The 20,427-nt window shown below is 39.6% G+C and overlaps 1 protein-coding gene across 1 annotated transcript in view; it reads left to right on the top strand.

The window, feature by feature from the left end:
* The window catches only part of LOC136699895 (stonustoxin subunit beta-like), a 457,886-nt gene that overhangs the window by 397,737 nt on the left and 39,722 nt on the right, over positions 1–20,427 (top strand). The gene's annotated exons all lie outside the window — the stretch shown is intronic.

Here is a 20,427-nt window from a genome sequence, read left to right as displayed (position 1 = left end):
GATCCAGGTTTCTCAGGAGAAGTGAACTTCTGACCACTTTTTTCTACATCACCTTTTTAATCATTTGAGAGTCATCTCAGTGGTGTTTTTGTTTTTAAATCGTGCTGTAGTTAAAATCCTTGTGTGAGAAATGGTCAGATCCCCAGCTCACAGCCAGTATATCTCCCTCTGCTGTGTCTCTGTGCACATTACAGTTTCCATAGCAAATACAACACAGTAGAGCCAGTAATCACTGTGTAACTACATTTCCTCATCGATCTCCACTGTAACAATAATGAGTAAGAAATACATAGTTTATATGAACTCTACTGCCACATCATCCATTTATATTTTTAATATTAAAGAAAATTAAGTGATACCGCCACCTGGCGGCGATAAAAATATCACCATGGTGACAGAGCATGACCAAGCCAATCACACCTCACCAGGCTCTGACCTACAGACCCCACCCACACAAAGTTCAATTAACTGTGCACAAGCTCAATTCAGTACCCACACACCCGCTTTGATTAAAAGAGTGTAAAGCTCATATTCCCAAAGCCCAGACACATACGTTCAACTACATGCATTTATCTTTGTGTACAAGTGAGGTTTGATAGAACTGAGTAGATTTACTTACTTATAAAAGTATTTTCTTATGAGAGATGAACTTACCCACAGCACTCTGCCGTGTGTCCCCTCCCAGTAGTGATAGCATAATGAAGATTCATGAACCAACGGGTCTTTCCAGCCCAAGGTCAACAGGTTCATTACCCAAAGCCTCATTGAATCGTTCTCACCAGTGACACCTACTGTGCAACTAACTTAATCCTGAGCCAGAGTATCCTGGAATGTCTATGTTTAAAATAAACAATGTTTGCCACTCTGTCTCAATGAATGTAAAAGTGTGTGTGTGCATGAAAGTATTAGTTGAGTGTTGGGATGGTGAACACTCAAAATAAATACATTTTGCTGTTCCTGCCATATCTGTCAACTGGTGGCAAAGCCTAACCAGTGTGTTCCACCCTGCTCCACTTCATCCAATATCTGTAATAAGTGAACCATTTCAGCATATAATTTTAGATTGTTTAGTGTCACTTCCTAAAACAAAATCTGGAAATCAGTATTTATTGATGTTGATGTGCACTGCTATGCATTATCCCTAAGCTTTTCCATTGTGCTCTTTACATTCAAAGGGTGTCATCAAAGCTTTAGTAAGGTTTTGCTCTACTTTTGGTTTACCAAACTTTATTCAAACAGATCAAGGTTCTAATTTTATGTCACACGTATTTTGTCAAGTTTGGGAATGGTTGTCTATTAAACATAAAGTATCAGCTGCTTAACATCCAGAGTCCCAGGGAGTTTTTCCATCAAACTTTGAAATCAGTGCTCGGAAAATATTGTCTGGAATCAGGTTGTGATTGGGATGAGAGTATACCATGGTTGCTTTTTGCAGTGCGAGAAACTGTTCAGGAGTCTTTAGGTTTTAGTCCTTCTGACCTTGTTTTTGTGCATCTGTTTGAAGTTATTCAAAGGGCAATTTCTCACTGATCAGTCAGACCAGGCATGTCCTAAAAACATGCTAGATTATGTTAGTGATATTTGAGAATGCTTGCATCAAGCTTGTTCCATGGCTAAGAACACATTATTGCTCTCTCTACAAAAAAAATGAAAAACGGTTCCAGGTTCTGCACTACAAGGTAAGTTTATGGGTACTTATGAAATAAATAAAAAAAATGAGTGAGACAGATAATGTACACACACCAGAACGAAGACATGAATTCCGTTTTTGTCATGTTAACATGTTGAAACTTTGAATCCCTCGGGAAGAGACCAAATGTATTGCTATGTCCCCTGTTGCATTTTTAACCCCTACTGCCTATAGTACTGAAACTGATGAAATCCTCCTTCGGCGTGTCTTTGACTACACAACTCAGAAATTGTGGCAAATTTGGAAGAGTATTTAAAGCATTTGTCTAGTGAAGCCCAACAGGATATTGTTCAACTGATTCATGATCATGTGGCTCTATTCTCTGATATTCCGACACAAACCACTGTGCTGCAGCATAATATAGTTGTGAATAACCATCCTCCAATCACACAAAATGTATATCGTGTTAATCAGTTGAAATGTGCTATAATGCAGGAGGAGACGGAGTATTTATTGAAAAACTGTTTTGCGGTCCCGAGTTTAAGTGCTTGGAGTTCACCCTGTATTTTAGTGCCGAAGCCAGATGGTACATTTAGATTTTATACTGATTTTAGGAAATTAAATGTTGTCTAGGGCAGACTGCAACACACAAAAAAAATGAAATAACGGAGTGTGATTAGTGCAAAAAAAACTACAACTTAGGACAGTTTTGTGAAGTGTATTGAGGTGATTGATACAGTTTTGTGACCAGAAAAGTGACTTCAGGAGTGACCCAGGCCAAAACAACAAACAAACCCCACACTAACTACCTTTAGGTACACTAACTAACCTGTGAAAGACGACAAAAACAAAGACAATGTGCTAACCTTACTCCCTTGCTGTGTAAAAACAGAGACAAACCCCAGTTCCCAAAACAAAACGGCAGCCACTCCCTACAACTGGTACTAGTTACAAATGTGAACAATGACATACAGGCAGCACTCACAAAAACATTCAACAATTAACAATTCAAACACGAATTGAGTTTCAACAGCGAAAAAGGTAACAACTGAGTGAGGAACCATTCCTCCCGGGTGTGACGTAACTCTCTATTTTATGGCTGATGGTTGAAGCCAAACCATGGACACAGATTCCGGCATCCGGCATGCAGTCAGTCAGGAACCCAGGACTGGATCCTGGAACATATGGACAGGACAGGACAGAGATACGAGAGAAACATCCTGCCCATAACATTAATGTTTCAGATTAATTTCCACTTCCACAAATTGATGATTGTGTTGATAATGTAGGTTCAGTGCAATTTGTAACAAAAATAGACCTTCTTAAAGGTTATTGGCAAGTTCCTCTCACTCCTCATGCATCTCAGCTTTCTGTGTTTGTTACTCCGGATGATTTTTTACAGTATAAAGTTATGGCTTTTGGATTAAAGAATGCCCCAGCCTCTTTTCAGAGTACAGCTAGAGACAGGCAATGGATGCAGATTGAAGCTACACCCAAGCGCCATGCTTTGTATAGCTCTGTAGTCTTGTCTTCTACTCCTGGTACCATAGGTGCTAAACCCAACACTGCTGCTGAGAAATCACAGCACAGACCCAGACCAGAATATTGATCTTATTCACTTCAGCTGAAAAACAGATTTGAATCACTGCATGGCCTTCGTGAGAATCACAAACGCAGTGAACACAGCACAGAAAGTGCCAGAAGTCTCAGCCATCACAACACCCTAACAAACCTACTGCAGACACCCTGATCTTTGGAGATTACACTGTTAATGGGGAACAAACCCACAACTCATAGTGAGATGTGAGCCAAACATCACCGTCCCTGAACTTGCTGCAAAGTTTCCAGCTGTACTGGCTGAGTACATGAATGTGAAGAGGATTATTTACACGTTGAAAAGAATGACACTGTCAAGCAGGAGTCTGAAGTTTTAAAAAGAGACTTTAATGACCTCCTTAACACACTCAGTAAGTTCAACCTACAATTTTTCATCAGTGGACCTCTACCTGCAGGAGGCACCAATATGTTCTGAAGGTTACTGGGATTAAACACCTGACTACAGAACAGCTGCAGGTCAAATGGACTGAACTTCATTGACAACTTTAACTTGTTTTTTGGGAAGAGAGAACTTTTAGGAGAGATGGACTGCACACGAACAAGAGGGGTGTTAAACTTCTGACAGACAATCTCATTTTCTCAGTGTGCAATCTATCTACTTCTCTTGGTGGTGGCGAATCAGCATCAACATCCAGGAACTCTCCTGTACAAGCTGATGATACCATGTCAGAGCCAGAACATCCTCTCTCCACTGAGGACGACCTGAGGGAGCAGCAGACACTGGACATGAGTGGCAATGACCAACTCTATCAGCTGCCAGAGACAGTTTTCCTTTGACAATTGATATACTTCTAGACTTTCATTCATACATTCATTCATTATCTGTAAGCGCTTCTACAATTCAGGGTCGCGGGGGTCCAGAGCCTACCTGGAATCATTGGGCGCAAGGGGGGAATATACCCTGGAGGGGGCGCCAGTCCTTCACAGGGCAACTACAACCCACTTAGAGGCCCTAATTACTACCTCCACTGCCATTGTAAATGCTAATGGTGAAATTGTACATCCAGCCATTATAGCTATTTCTAATCACTGCCATGATGTAACAAATTCCGCTGTACTAAAGCAAAACTGAATATCCTGAAAGTATGCTTTAACCAGCCTAGTAACCTTGTAATCTTGCACCTGGAAGAATTCAATAATATAAGTTTAGTAAAGTAACCCTTTAACACATTATTCACCAAAATTAATTCATTTATTGTCTGTAACCCTTATACAGTTCAGGGTGGGCGGCGAGTAAACCCCGGATTCATTGGGCACAAGGCAGGAACACACACACACACACACACACACACACACACACACACACACACATACATGCACTCACACACTCATGGAAACTTTTGAGTCTCCAATCCACCTACCAATGTGCATTTTTGGACTGTGGGAGGAAACCAGAGCACACGGAGCAAACCCACATGGACTTGGGGAGAACACACCAGACTCCTCGAGCGGTGCTCAAACCCACAACTTCCAGGTCCCTGGAGCTGTGTGACTGAAACACTACCTGCTGCACCACCGTGCCGCCCATTATTCACCAAAATAATCCTTGTAATTGCTGGAATTAATCTAATGTATAGATTAAAATTAACATTAACAGTTTTACCATCTCTTCAGAAGCTCACCTCACTGACAGGACAGCAAAACTATCAGCAAGACTCTGGAATTATTATAGAAAATAATTGCAGTGTTCTTACTACAGTACTACAAAAAGTTGAGCAATGTTAAGTGTCTTCTGTGTGAGGCACAGAGGAGCTGTAAACAAACCATAGCAGATAGTTATTCACAAGCCCACTAGAAAAGGAGTGAACCCTAAAAGCATGTTTAATTCTAAAGCCAAAACTTAAGGTTGTGTTTAAACCAGCAGTGATTGCTTTAAGACTGCAAGGGAAGCTCAGCTTCCCCTAAAATGTCAAAAAATAAATGATCAAATATATACTGTTGTGTGTGTGTCATTGAATAAATATGCACTACAATGTAATCAACTTTTGTTCAGAATCAGCTTCTTATCCCTGGTAAAGACACAGCTTTCCTCTCAATAATTCCCGCAGCTTCACAGTGCTTTAAACTGTTCAATAGCGAAGCAGCGAAGTGCAGCGAAATGAGACGAGTCACTGGATAAATGCTGGGCTTTGTCCCGCCCATCGGACGCTCAGCGTCTCTGGGGGTCTATGGGGCAGTGGGCTGGCCTCGGCTGGCTCGGACGCTCAGCTTCTGCATGATGATTGGATGATCTGTCTGAGGCTGAATCCCTTTTTGATTGACAGCAAAATGAGCGAATCAGTAATCCTTTGGTGTAAAGATCTGTGGGAGCACAGGCGGACACACTTCACATGGGCCAAGGCCGTTTAAGCAGCCTAGCTCTGCTGGCCATTGAGAGGACACTAGTCAAGTCCCTGGAAAAGACGCCTTGTTGGTACGACAGGGTCACAGATCATTTTCTTGAAAAGGAACGGAGGGTAGAATTTACATAGAAATAAACCCACACATTTTATGATGTAGGCCGAAATTGAGCTTCCCCTCCTTGAAAGACAAGCATCTGCCACTGGTTTGGGCTTTTTTTTTTGCCTCAGACTAATTCACATTCATAACATTTATACCTACTTAAAGTTTAAAAAATGAGTGTTTAAATAAATCAAACTGTTACTGTTAATCACTTATCAATTTAATTAGTTTATTTTTATTCAGGACATTAATAAATAATCAGAAACATGCTGAAATATAATCTCAACAGCTGACTGTGTTGCTTACTTTTAATTATGAAATTGTAATACATTTGTATGATATTTCTTGTTGATCTCAATAATACATTATTATTATTATTATTAGTAGTAGTAGTAGTAATAGTAGTAGTATTAGTATTATTGATATAGTTTAAGAGAAGAAGCAGGCCTCAGTGTATGGAGTCTGATTCAACTCAATTGTACTTAGATCAAATGTGGGGACCTCAGTGTTGTAAAAGCAGGAACTGTTATACCATTGACTTCCTCTGGGGGCACTGTGCTGCAGACACTTTTGTCAGAGGCACACAAAGATCTCAAAGTACACACACACAAACACACTCTCACTAACTTGGTGCAGTATGAATATCTTATAGAAAGTGTTCATCTATAATTGTTTCTGATAAATTCCTCATTTCCACATTCTTTATTGTGGGGCATGTACTTGTATTCTGTCCCTTTTATATTTAATTTGTCTGTGTTTAATCTCTTCATTTTCTCTTTATTCATTTAGTTTTGCAGTTTTTCCCAATTGTTTACACACAAATACTGGTACCTGAGACACAATGACCACAACATCTAACTCATGCACCAACCCCCTGAACCAGTTCTGTTAAACTACAAGTACAATTCCTGTTTACACTCACACTGCAGTTCTAAAACAGACTTTTTTTTTTTTTTTCAAAACACTACACACAATTTTCTGCATTTGGTACAATTTTCATGAAGAAAATCTCTTGTTCTCACCAGGAACACACTGTTATTCAAAATTCTAAAGTTAATTGCCCTACTATTCACACTGAACCCAGCACATGGGCACACACCTGTCACACAGTTTTACAATTAGCAGTGAAAGGGCAGAAGGTGAGCTCTTCTGTTTTGGAGAAATGGAGGCCAACATTGGAATCAGAGGCAGAGACAGAGCCAGAGGGGTGAGAGTAAGAGGAGGAGGACGAGGAAGGCCAAGGACAGTAATCTCTGATGAGATCTGCGCCACTCTGGGTGATCATGTGGTCAACCATGGTCTAATGATGAGGGAGGCTGGGCAAAAAGTACCACCAAATTTGAGCAGGTGCACTGTAGCATCCATGATCCGGACTTTCCAAAATGAGGATAGGTAAGAAATCTACTCTCACTAGAAAACTGCAGTAGTACAGTCTCACCTGTGGACTGTTCTGTAGGACTGTCCGGTTTTCTCCCACAGTTCAAAAACACACGTTGCAGGTGGATTGGCAACTCAGAAGTGTCCGTAGGTGTGAGTGTGTGAGTGAATGTGTGTGTGTCTGTGTTGCCCTGTGAAGGACTGGCGCCCCGTCCAGGGTGTATTCCTGCCTTGCGCCCAATGAGTCCAGGTAGACCCAGCGCCACCCTGAACTGGATAAGCGGTTACAGATAATGAATGAATGAATACTTTACTGTAAAAACTGATTTACAGTAAATAACTGGCATCAGAGTTTCCAACCATTTACTGCATTTTTACAGGAACATTATTGTATTTAAAATGTACAGAATACTACTGTAATTGCATAATACAATGTTTTACTGTAAATATTTAAATGTACAGTAATCCTTTCAGGGGCAGCACGGTGGCACAGCAGGTAGTGTCGCAGTCACACAGCTCCTGGGACCTGGAGGTTGTGGGTTCAATTCCCGCTCCAGGTGACTGTCTGTGAGGAGTTGGTGTGTTCTCCCCGTGTCCGCGTGTGTTTCCTCCGGGTGCTCCGGTTTCCTCCCACAGTCCAAAAACACACGTTGGTAGGTGGATTGGCGACTCAAAAATGTGTCCGTGAGTGTGTGAGTGAATGTGTGTGTTTGTCTGTGTTGCCCTGTGAAGGACTGGCGCCCCCTCCAGGGTGTATTCCCGCCTTGTGCCCAATGATTCCAGGTAGGCTCTGGACCCACCGCGACCCTGAATTGGATAAGGGTTACAGATAATGAATGAATGAATGAATAATCCTTTCAGCAGACTTGCCAGTCTCATTTACTGCCTTTTTTCAGAAACAGTACCTTTTTACAGAGGAACACTACTTAGAAACAGTATCTAAATTACATTCAATTCTTTAAGTATACTGAACAATACCAGCATGTAATATTTTTGTAATAAAATTATTGTGTTACTATTAAATAAAAAACAATCCAAAGTCTGCCAAGCATGAATTCTGTAAAAATACTATAACCATTACATACACAAAAGAAGTCCAAATCTACATTTAGAATTAAAATCAGTAATATGCTGTATTAAAACTGAATATATGCAAAATGTGGACAAATTCAAGTACTACATAACATGTTCAAATCATTTATATTTTTACTTTAACTTTATATTTTTGCCCCTTATATTTGAGTAGATTTTTTCTAACCAAAAATACTTCACAATATCCAATTACATTATTGCCTTGGTGAATTACAAGAAAGGTGCCCAAATCTTTAGGGTAAAACATTACATTATGTCACATGACTTTTGATCTTACCAGATCACACAAATAGTGACCGTAAAACATCATGAAAAATGTAATAAAAAATATGTAATCGGGATTAAATCTTTTTATTTCAAATATCATCAGTGAACCCAACATGTTACTGATCATCCAAGACGCACTTAGAGTCAATTGTGCATTGAACATGACCCTTTAAATAAAATTCAAATTCCATCATTTTCTTTAAAGAGAGGATACACACGGATGCATGGTTCAGGACTTCTTGGTTGCTCTTGACGTTGACCACCCCTGGAGATTTGTACCAATGAGGCATCTATAAAACAAATTTCATAATTAGTAACATAGCATGTGGAAATAAAGGCACAAAAAAGTTGCAAAAAAAATTGTGTACACAAAGCTTAGAGGATACAGTAAGGGGAAGATCAGATGGCATCATGGGCAAGACAATTTTTAAAACTAATCATAGCACAAAAATAGGAAATTTTTTGTTTGGTAGATTATATCTTTGTTGTAAAAATGCTTCTTGACAATAAATCTTATACTGTTGGAATCATGTTAATTTCCCTTTGGTGCCACATTTGTAAGGAACATGCATTTGTGGGATGAGCAGTACAGATGATATGTGGGTTGTGCCCATGGAACATTAGCCCAATCCACTCTGCCGATGCCAAACAGCTTATTCTGCCATTGACTCCTTTGGTGGGTTGTGACTGGCTGATTGAAGTTTGAAGAAACAAGACATATTGGCAATTTAACAATTTATTCATTTAACAAATAGGAGCCTCAGTAGCGTGTGGAAGAACCATAAACAGCCAAAACAGCCCAGCACTTTCTCCTCATGATGGTCACCATCCTGGTTACACACTGCTGGTCACACACATGGTTGTGATGGTCACAGTGGCATGAACAGCACGCCCAAGCTGATCACACAAGTGTTCATTGAGGTTGAGGTCAGGACTGCTGGCAGGCCATTCCATGGTCTCCACTACCAAATTCTTGAGGTAATCTCTGATAAACACCGCTCTGTGGGGGCAAGCGTTGTCATTTTGGAGGATAGAGTTTGGTCCCAGACTGATATGGGATTGCCACTGGTTGTAGAATTCCATCTCAGCATCTTTTTCTGCATTGAGATTGCTTCCAATAGTGATAAGCCTCATTTTTCCAGTGAAGAATATGCCGCATCACACCATCACACAAAATAAGCTGTTTGTCACTGGCAGTGAGTATTTGACAAATTTTTCATGGGCACAACCTGTCACGCCCTCGTCCTGTCAGGTCAGTTTTCCCTACCATGTGCTCTCTTAGCACATGGCTCTGTTTGTTATTGTCCTTGTCTCCCGCCTTCTTTCCGTGTCAGTGTCCTCGTCTGTGTTGTTTGTAATCCTGCCCCTTCATTATTAGTCTCAGGTGTCCTTGTGTGTATTTAAGCCCCCTTGTCTCACTTCCTCTTGTTGGACATTTCACCTCTGTATTTCTTCCAAGTCTGTCTGTTTCTGTTGCTCTTCACCGTCGTTGTTTCTACTGTTGTCACACTGTTTTCCTCCGTAGTTGTCTGTCTCTGCACAAATTTCCTTACTTTTCGTGCTATGTTTATTTTTCTGCAAGTAATCAGAGGAAATGAGTGAGATAAAGCGTGAATTACAGTTAGATAATGCAGCATGTCCTATTTGGTGCTAAAAATAAACGCTAATACTTTGACGTTGTATTTTGTTATGGCTTTCATAATGTCATATCGTATCATATATCTCCATTTCTTTTAGGCATATTGAGATATGAGAATTTTTGGTCATATCGCCCAGCCCTAGTTGTTGCTTGCTCACACGTTTTGCAGTATAGGGGATAGATATTAATACGAACTCAACAAAACATTTTTCTCCAAAAGTACTGCAATTTCAATTTGATACCTGATGTAAAACCATGTAGACTGAAATGCTATGCAATATTTCAATGTATCATAGTAATCAGAAAATCCTGTATTTGACCTTAAATTTCACGTAATTTTAGAATTTTTTATACATGTTTCTGAATCAGTAAAGTTATCATATTTCAAGGTTTTTATATTTATTAATACTTTTAATTAAAGGTACGATAACATGAAATAGAGGCTAGTTTAATTCAGAGAAAGAAGTAAAAGTAGAGAGAGAAAGAAAGAAAAAATACAAAGAATAAAATTTTTTACTTCTGAATTAATTCAATTATACATTAAATTTCCTGTTGATATTGGAAATTGAAATTTTAGTACAAGGAGAATAGGGCTGCCTTTCCAGAAATTAATGGAGGCTTGAGCAAACATAGGTCACTTGTCCTTCCACTGTCAGCAAACATCTTGCATTGGTCAAAAATTCCACTGTAATTATAATTCAAATGTTTCTTAAACTTTTGTCATTCTGGAGTATTTTGACAAATCTTTTTTCAATTATATATACATACCCAGAATAAACATATGAGGACTCACAGGCAGGTTAAGGGTTTCAAAATCAGCAGCTGTGGCACTTGTCTAAATGATGAGAATATCAATTCTTTTAAGTCTTCAACATTTAGCATTGCAGTTTTCAATGACATGTCAAAACCTATATGATTTAGCCTAGGTCTAGTTTCAGTTTTAATGATACCTGTAAATGTGAGCCTTAAATGCAGCCAACTTCCTGAAAGTCATGGCACAACGAGACTAAACCAACACACTACATTTGTGATCACAGAACTGGTAGCCACCATTTAGTATTGAGACACTTTGAATGTAATACTCTTAACTAAACTCTGATAAACAATTAAAATGTACACACAAACACTTAGCCAAGCTAATTAATTTACTAGTTTTGTATACCTGGCTAGCAAATAGATTCTTCCCTTCAAAATCTGACTATAAACTAAATAACAAAATTGGGAGTCTCAAATCAGATTTGGAATGGTACGGAGCCCCTAAAGGGACTGGGGGGAAAATAAAAAAAGACTATTGATTTTGCATTCCCTCGCAAACATAATTGCATTCTCTCGCAAATACCTTGCGCTCCTTTGCAAATGTTTTATTATACACAACTGTCTTTGTTACAGAGCCCCTAAAGGTACTGGGGGCAAAAACACAAATTTGTTCCCTCGCAAATAGTTTTGCATTCCCTCGCAAATACATTGTGGGCTCCGTAGTACTGTGCTTGCTGTTGATTATGTGCTTGCTGTGCGTGTCAGGTGAACTATGGAGCAGCTCGTTGAATTTTACTTTGATCTTGGACTGCAATATAAAGACATAGCATCTCCTCTCAGCAGAAAACATGGATATGTTATTGGGAAGCGCCAACTGAAACGTTTGTTCCTGCGTTGTTAATTGCTATGAAATGAGGATGAGAGAATTTAAAGTGCAAGCGCATGGACAAAGATTACATGAACAGTACAGAGACACAGACAATGAACACAGTTTTAAAAGAGTGGGAGAGAAAGGAGAGTGAACACCTAAATAAATGTGTAGCTATTGGTAGTGTATTGGAGTAATGTGTGTAAAAGTCAGTTCTGGCAGAAAATGGTGTCCTGTTTTTACTGCAGCTTTAAAAAAATCAGAATTCCCAGATAAAACGAAATGCATGGTGTAGTGACCGGCTCTAGCTCCACAGCCGTGTCTGGAGTCAGCGCGCTGAGCCAGTCAATAATAATAATAATTTTAAAAAAAACAGCCGTCCACATTTTTACTTTCTTCCATGAAGCCACGTACGTCTCATACACCTGTTACTATGGAGATACGTGGAACTACAACATTCTGACTAGCACTTTCAGGATGCTACCGAACTTATATAAACCTGCTGTTCACATTTCTTCTGATTTTAGGCAGTTCCTTACAGATGTATGAACGATTCGCACTGGCAACGAAACTGTGTGTTAGTAGAAATAAATAAATACATAGTTTCAAGTGTCTGGATTTCCCTGGAAACTGCAGTGTCCTGATGTGTTGACTGAGCCACAAAGACAATTGTGTAGCATAAAACATTTGCAAAGGAGCGCAATGTATTTGCAAGGGAACGCAAAACATTTTGCGAGGGAACGCAATTATGTTTGCGAGGGAACGCAAATATTTGCAAGGGAACGCAAAATCAAAAGTCTTTTTTATTTTTTTACCCCAGTCCCTTTAGGGGCTCCGTAGAATGAAGCTCAAAATTCTGCAGCAAAATACAGTAGCCTATAACTCTCAATACGGCACAAAGTAAAATCTATTTCACAGCAAAATCTCCCCCCATCTTGCACCTCATTCACACCTGACACTCCAAATATGTGTTAGCTAATAATCTGGAATGGAGTTTGTCTGTAGCTAACATTACATGTTCTACGTTTACAATTCTCTGTTATAATGAACGTAGCTAATTTTACCAAACTGACCAATATCAATGACCAGAATCCCTGTCCATCTCTCTGTTTATATTTCCCTCCATTCTCTTCTTTAAAAAGCATTACTCTGCTAGCGAACTAAAACTCAAATAGTACCCGCAGAAGCCTAAAACTGGACTTTGAGTTTACAATTGTTTGTACAGTTAAATTATCATTAATATTTACGCAAAACATCATCATCATCATCATTTTTAAGCTTGTGCATTTCAGGGTCACGGTCTAATGAAAAAAAAATCTTTCTCTTTTTTTATTTTGACGAAAAGTATTCTCTTGTCCTGTTCTGGTTTTGTTTTGTAGTGAGGCCTACAACTGACATTAAAAAAAATAATAATTGTACCATTGCCTAAAGGAGGGGGGGGGGGGGCAAACCCCAAAAACTCTCATGTAATTTTGGAACAATCTAAGCTATATTTTTGTTGTCAAAATAATATCATAAGTGATAAATAAATGGTGTAAATAAGTTATTCACCTTTAGATGCCATGTGCAGTCATCAGCCTCCCCAGCTCACAATACACTGAAATACTGTAAAGCTAGTTGCTTCATTGCTGCTTCCAGTCAGTTACCCAAGATGCATTACAATACACAGTAAAATACTGTATTTAAAAATACAGTACAATACAGTAGCAAACTTGCTACTGCAATTTTTTACAGTGTGTTTTGTATTCTTAAGACGACAAGCATATACCTGTCAAATGGCTTGAAAATGTTAGTAACCCACTGATGGTAGGCCACTGCTGGTCCACCATTGGTCCGCTCAGATTATTGCCCACTGAAGAACATCTCAGTAGTTTTTGATCACCTCAAACTAATTTTAAATAACTTTAATGATTTCTTATTCTATAATTTTACATTAAAATACACCCATTATATTATAATAACACTTCCTCTAACTTTAAATTGGATGTGACATTTGGAAGATTTGGATTTTGGCCATGGTATCTCACAACTGAATTTTGTTATGTTATGTCAATATGGCATCAGAATGGTGTTTTGATTTTGGTTTCTTAACATTGCAGCTTGAGGCAGCATGATGGCGCTGCCGGTACTGTCGCTGTCACAAAGCTCTAGGGTCCTGGAGTGCCAGGTGACTGTGAGTAGTTTGGTGTGTTTTTCCAGTGTCCACGGGGGTTTCCTCCAGGTGTTCCGGGTGTGTTAGAGGTCAGTGTGATTGGACTGTGGTCAGCAGTGCTGGACTGAGGTTGTGGTGTGTTAGAGGTTAGTGTGATTGGACTGTGGTCAGCGGTGCTGGACTGAGACTGGTGTGATACGGGTCAGTGTGATTGGACTGTAGTCAGCGGTGCTGGACTGAGGTTGTGGTGTGTTAGGGGTTAGTGTGATTGGACTGTGGTCAGCGGTGCTGGACTGAGACTGTGGTGTGTTAGGGGTCAGTGTGATTGGACTGTGGTCAGCAGTGCTGGAATGAGGTTGTGGTGTGTTAGGGGTCAGTGTGAGTGGACTGTGGTCAGCGGTGCTGGACTGAGACTGTGGTGTGTTAGGGGTCAGTGTGATTGGACCGTGGTCAGCAGTGCTGGACTGAGACTGTGGTGTGTTAGGGGTCAGTGTGATTGGACTGTGGTCAGCGGTGCTGGACTGAGACTGGTGTGTTAGAGGTCAGTGTGATTGGACTGTGGTCAGCGGTGCTTGACTGAGGCTGTGGTGTGTTAGGGGTCAGTCTGATTGGACTTTGGACAGCAGTGCTGGACTGAGACTGGTGTGTTAGAGGTCAGTGTGACTGGACTGTGGTCAGCGGTGCTGGACTGAGACTGGTGTGTTAGGGGTCAGTGTGACTGGACTGTGGTCAGCGGTGCTGGAGAAAGACTGTGGTGTGTTAGGGGTCAGTGTGATTGGACTGTGGTCAGCGGTGCTGGACTGAGACTGGTGTGTTAGAGGTCAGTGTGATTGGACTGTGGTCAGCGGTGCTTGACTGAGGCTGTGGTGTGTTAGGGGTCAGTCTGATTGGACTTTGGTCAGCGGTGCTTGACTGAGGCTGTGGTGTGTTAGGGGTCAGTCTGATTGGACTTTGGACAGCAGTGCTGGACTGAGACTGGTGTGTTAGAGGTCAGTGTGACTGGACTGTGGTCAGCGGTGCTGGACTGAGACTGGTGTGTTAGGGGTCAGTGTGACTGGACTGTGGTCAGCGGTGCTGGACTGAGACTGTGGTGTGTTAGGGGTCAGTCTGATTAGACTGTGGTCAGCAGTGCTGGACTTAGACTGTGGTGTGTTAGGGTCAGTGGGTTAGTCTCAGTGTTTAGTGCTGAGCCCTTAGGTTCTCAGTGCTTCATGCTGCAGAGTCTGAGTCACTAGATTTTAGATGGAGCCAGAAATGTAGAGCTCTCTTCTGAATTAGATACTCCCTCATAGATAAAGCAGGAGATTAGGGAACTTTGAAAACGTCTCTGTCCAAGCTATTCTTTATTACATGCCCTTCACTCAGTTTGAGTTGTGTTGTTTAAAGCTCTGTGTGTGTGTGGGGGGTGGGTGGGGTGCATACACGGCCCATAAACACAGTTTTAACCTATATCAGTGAACCGGTGACATGGTAATCAACAAGTTAGTTTGTTTTTAGTAAAACAAGGTAATGAAGATAATTTTACTAACTGCATGTGTTCCATATTTTTTTTCAAAAAGAAATAAATTTAAATAAAAAAAAAGTAAAATCCCTGAAGCACAGATAGGAGCTTAAACGTCTTTCACAGGAATTATGTAAAATTATGTTTTATTTGATGCCTTACAAATAATATATATATATTGGGTCACTTTGTTTAAATGATAGTGTTATGTGCTTCCAATTATAAGATGAAAAGGTGATGATGGTGATGAATGCCATTTACTTCAACACTTCTGAAAACTCACTTCTTAATTCATAAGTACACTGTGTGATAAACACTAAACTAAGTAAACGGTATGATACTAGAAATACATGGTTATTACTGGTATCTTACAAATATTTTACAAATAAAGCATGCCCTAAGTACAGAGAAAGTACCTGTTAAGTAAGGTGTTAGGTAAAAAGGTGCTGAGTACATAAAGGGTATCATAGTAGAAATAAATGGTTATATCTGGGTATCTTACAAATAATTTACAAATAAGGCACATTAAAACATTTCAGATCCATTTGCACTTCTCAATTATAGATTATAAAATTGAATTAAAAGTATGACTGTTTATGCAAGTGACTATTACTGTCATTCTTCATAAATATGGAATGCAGCTTCTATTTTGAATTCACTGCATTTCTGAATGTAATTAGAGATCCTTTAAAATTATTTACAGTGCACCCACAGAGAAGGACATAGTCAGCTACTTTCATTACAGGCACTAGAAGAGTTTCATGGTGCTTTGTACTCATTATGTTCAGGACATGTGATTTACCACAATAATCATCATCACATACAGAGATATTTTACACAGTTTAGCCGATATGCGTTAAGACATTATATGAACATAGCTGACTAATTATGAAATGGGTGTTTCTCTTCTGCTCTTCTCCCTTATGTGTAAAATGTGTATAAGATACCAGTAATAATCACATATTTTTAGTATCAGTATTAGTATAGTAGTACTAGTATAGTAGTATTTCTACCCTTTACATACTCATTCAGTTATTGTCTGTAACCCTTATCCAGTTCAGGGCAGCAGTGGGTCTGGAGCCTACCCGCAATCACTGGGCGCAAGGCAGGAAGCCAGGGGGAAAACAAACAAGTTTGGGCCAGGATGTGACACCTGGAAGTCATAAGACCACACAAGCCCTTCCGCCACAAGGCCAATCTTGGACATAGCCATGAAACTTTTACTTAGCAAATTGAGATTCTAATTTAAAATCACTAACAACACTGAGATATTAAAATAAATAAATATAATAAATTGTTTCTTTGCATACTTTTCCCTATTTTAATCTGTTCTTCATTGGTTAGGGCACCCACATATGGGAGATATGTCCTTCCAAAATTAAAATTTAAATGAAAACAATACCATTTTGCCATTTCTTCCTCTAAATATGTGTGCAAATATCCTGACAATTAAAAATTAAATGAAATAATTCAATTTTCATTGCCATGGGTCAGCACTGACAAATATAATATATAAAAAAAGTTTTTTGTCATTTCCTATTTTAATACCATGCAGGTGTTTTATGGCCAAATCTAAAATGAAAAAGCAAATTGGGAAAAAAAATCAAACACCACTAAGTGTCAAAATTAAAATTAAAATGCAATATGTATTTATCTTTTCATTCAGTAATCAGTACTTCTACAGTATGCAACAGATGTGACAAAAATAAAATGAAAATGGATAAATACAAGTCAAAGTGAACATTTATGATTTTGTTTACAGCTCTGTAAGTGCTTTCACTGACAAAAAGAAAAAAAAACGAAAAGCGCCCCAGTCTGTGTACTTTTTGTTTATTCTACTTTCATTTTAAAACCATATTAAAAAAAGAAAATGGATGGTTATTTAATTTTAATTTCTAACTCCAAATCCATATAATGTAAAAATGAATAATATTTCTTTTCTTTGAAATCTAAGCCTACATTAACAAAGAATAAGGAACACAAAAACGGTCTGTCTTTTTATTTTTCTCTAGCTGAATTTTCTCAAACAGTCGTCAAGGCAACTCATTGTGCGTAAATACAAAGTGCTCACTTAGATTTTTTTTATGCTTGCTCTTGTAAGTTTACTGTTTTCAGAGCTGTTATTTAGCAGGATGACTTTAGAATCACACGCTGAAGCAATTGTACACTCTCCGGCGCATAAATCCACACCCCCTCCTGGAGACCAGGTGCTCACACTGTCCTCAGACCAGGTGAGGAGAGTATTCAACAGGATCAGTGCTCGGAAAGCTCCTGGACCCGACAACATACCTGGTCGTGTGCTGAAGGACTGCGCTGGTGAACTTGCAGAGGTGTATTCTGACATCTTCAACACCTCACTGAGTCAGGCTGTGGTCCCCATATGCTTCAAAGCCACCACCATAATCCCTGTCCCAAAGAAGTCATCACCCTCCTGTTTCAACGACTACCACCCGGTTGCACTTACCTCCATCCTCATGAAGTGCTTCATGCGGCTAGTCATGCAACACATCAGGTCTTCCCTCCCCACGTCCTTGGACCCCTGCCAGTTTGCATATCGGTCAATTTGTTCGACTGATGATGCTGTCTCCACTGCTCTCCATTCAGCCCTTACTCATCTGGACAAGAAAGACACCTATGTCAGAATGCTCTTTATTGATTTCAGTTCTGCATTCAACACAACCATCTCCCAACAACTCATTCAGAAACTTGACAGACTGGGACTGAACACATCACTGTGCAACTGGCTGTTTGATTTCCTGACTGGAAGACCACAACAATCTCCCTATGAAAACACTGAGAAGATCAAGGAGATTGTTGTGGACTTCAGGAGAACTCGCACACAACATGACCCTCTATCCATCAACGGTGCTGCTGTGGAGAGGATGAGCAGCACCAAGTTCCTGGGTGTGCACATCACAGAGGACCTCTCCTGGACCATTAACACAACATCACTGGCCAAGAAGCCTCACCAACAGCTCTACTTTCTCTGCAAGCTAAGAAGAGCAAGAGCTCCCACCCCCATTATGATCACCTTCTACAATGGGGCCATCAAATTTAAAACATTTAAAACCATCTCCTCCTCACCTTATGGTAATGGTCAAGAGCCGAATAGTACCTGGAGCCCTTCGAGTGTTATGTACAGGCTTTATTTTCACTTTGTTGATTGCAGTTCACGCACTTCACAAAAGCAAAGCTGTAGTTGTGTTTTCTATTCAAGTAGTTTCCATCCAAGTCTGTTGTGCAGTGCATCAGAGGAGCTGGATAGTGTGTTTGTGTTGTGATTGGACATGGCTTATTCAGCCAAAACGCATTTAATTCTTAAGCAAATTATTCAATAAATTGAATAAAATGATTTGCTGTCATTAGTTTTACTTTTAAGAAAGGACGTTTTAAAAATCTAACCTCAAATGTTGCATTCTTTCTAGATGAGAACACACAGGGATTGTTTGTTGTTGTAAAGCTGTGTTAATTTTCTTTTTCTTTCTAGGTGTCAGCACTGGTTCCTGTTCTGACAGTCTCTAAACAATTCTAGACACTTAACATATTTGTACTCACTAGAATGCAAACTCCAACTGAACACAACACACTTTTGTAAGTCTCTGGACAAGAACATCTGCTTAATGTTATAAATGTTTTATTGGCTGATGATGTATAAAGTTGAGAATTCCTGTTTAAAAGCAGTGTATTTGGCTACAAACATAAGAGCACTCTCTCTCTCTCTCTCTCTCAGAGACACTGTAAACAAAGAACACACACAGAGAGAGAGAGAGAGAGAGAGAGAGAGAGAGAGAGAGAGAGAGAGAGAGAGAGAGCATGCTTCAGACACACCATATATTACTCACATCACACACAGACACTTACAGGTACACCACAATGCACACACTACACACAGACCAAACACTAAATCACCACATACAGACACTATAAACAGCAAACACACACTCTCTCATACACCACACACACACACACACACACAGACCCTCACACCCTGGTAACTCTTCCCTCCCTGTGTTTATCAGCAACAGAAAGAACATAGTACTCTATAAACCAATTGAACCCATCAGTTCAGCTATAGGTAAAAAGAAAAGCACAGTTCTCCAGAGCAGACAGCCTGAGTTTAGTCTCTCTTATACTCTCCTGCTAGCGTTTTAAAAGCACATCATACTGTTAAAAATAAAGGTGCTACAAATGGTTTGTTGAGAGATGCCATAGAAGGACCACTTTTGGTTCCATAAAGAACAGGTTTTAATAATAAATTTAAATGGGTAAAGAATTTTAAGATTGAGTGATTGATTTTTACACTTTTAAAAGCTTCTACATACTCAAGGTTCTTTATGGAACCAGAAGTGGTTAACCCTTTATAGCACCTTTTATTTGTAAGAGTGCATCTCAGTAGGAAAGTTGGAGGAATAGCCACATTCCTCAGAGACTGTCAGCAGCTGTCACACAGAGACAGAAACAGGTGTGGCTCGAGAAACATGAGGAAATAGGTGGAATGTGAAATTCCTTAGATATCATTTACCTACAAAAATTCCATGAATATGCTATTGGTAACTTTTGGAACTGCTGTCCTCTGATGTTGTTTCACTGCTGGTGACTTTAATAAACACTGATAATCCCAGAGACAGTAAAGCTGTGGAATTCTAGACCATGTGTGAGTGGTTTGGACAGGCAATAACATTAGACCTGGTCATATCAAAGCACCTCAACATTTCAACCAGAATTAAGGACATAGCTTTTTCAGATCACTGTTGCACTTGCTCTTCCTGTATCAAATGATACAAGACAATAGCGTATCATACCCTTGTTATATGGGTGATACTCAGATTTCTGTCTCTTTTAATGGTGGTGCCTTAAAAATATCACTAAATTGGTTCTCAAACTTGATGGCCTTGTGGACAATACACCAATAATTACAATCACCCATCCCCACCCCCTAAACTCACAACATACACACTCACTCACCCATGACACACTGGATATTAAAAATCCACAAATACCTCCTCAAAATGCTCTGTGTTTTTGCACATTTTGCACTTTTCACTATCCAAAACTGCACTGCACAACAGTCTAATAACAAACTCAT

This window comes from Hoplias malabaricus, chromosome 6 (genome assembly GCF_029633855.1).
Source record: "Hoplias malabaricus isolate fHopMal1 chromosome 6, fHopMal1.hap1, whole genome shotgun sequence".
Classification (NCBI taxonomy): domain Eukaryota; kingdom Metazoa; phylum Chordata; class Actinopteri; order Characiformes; family Erythrinidae; genus Hoplias; species Hoplias malabaricus.
Note: the sequence above shows the minus strand (reverse complement) of the source record. Positions and strands in the feature narration are given on the sequence as shown.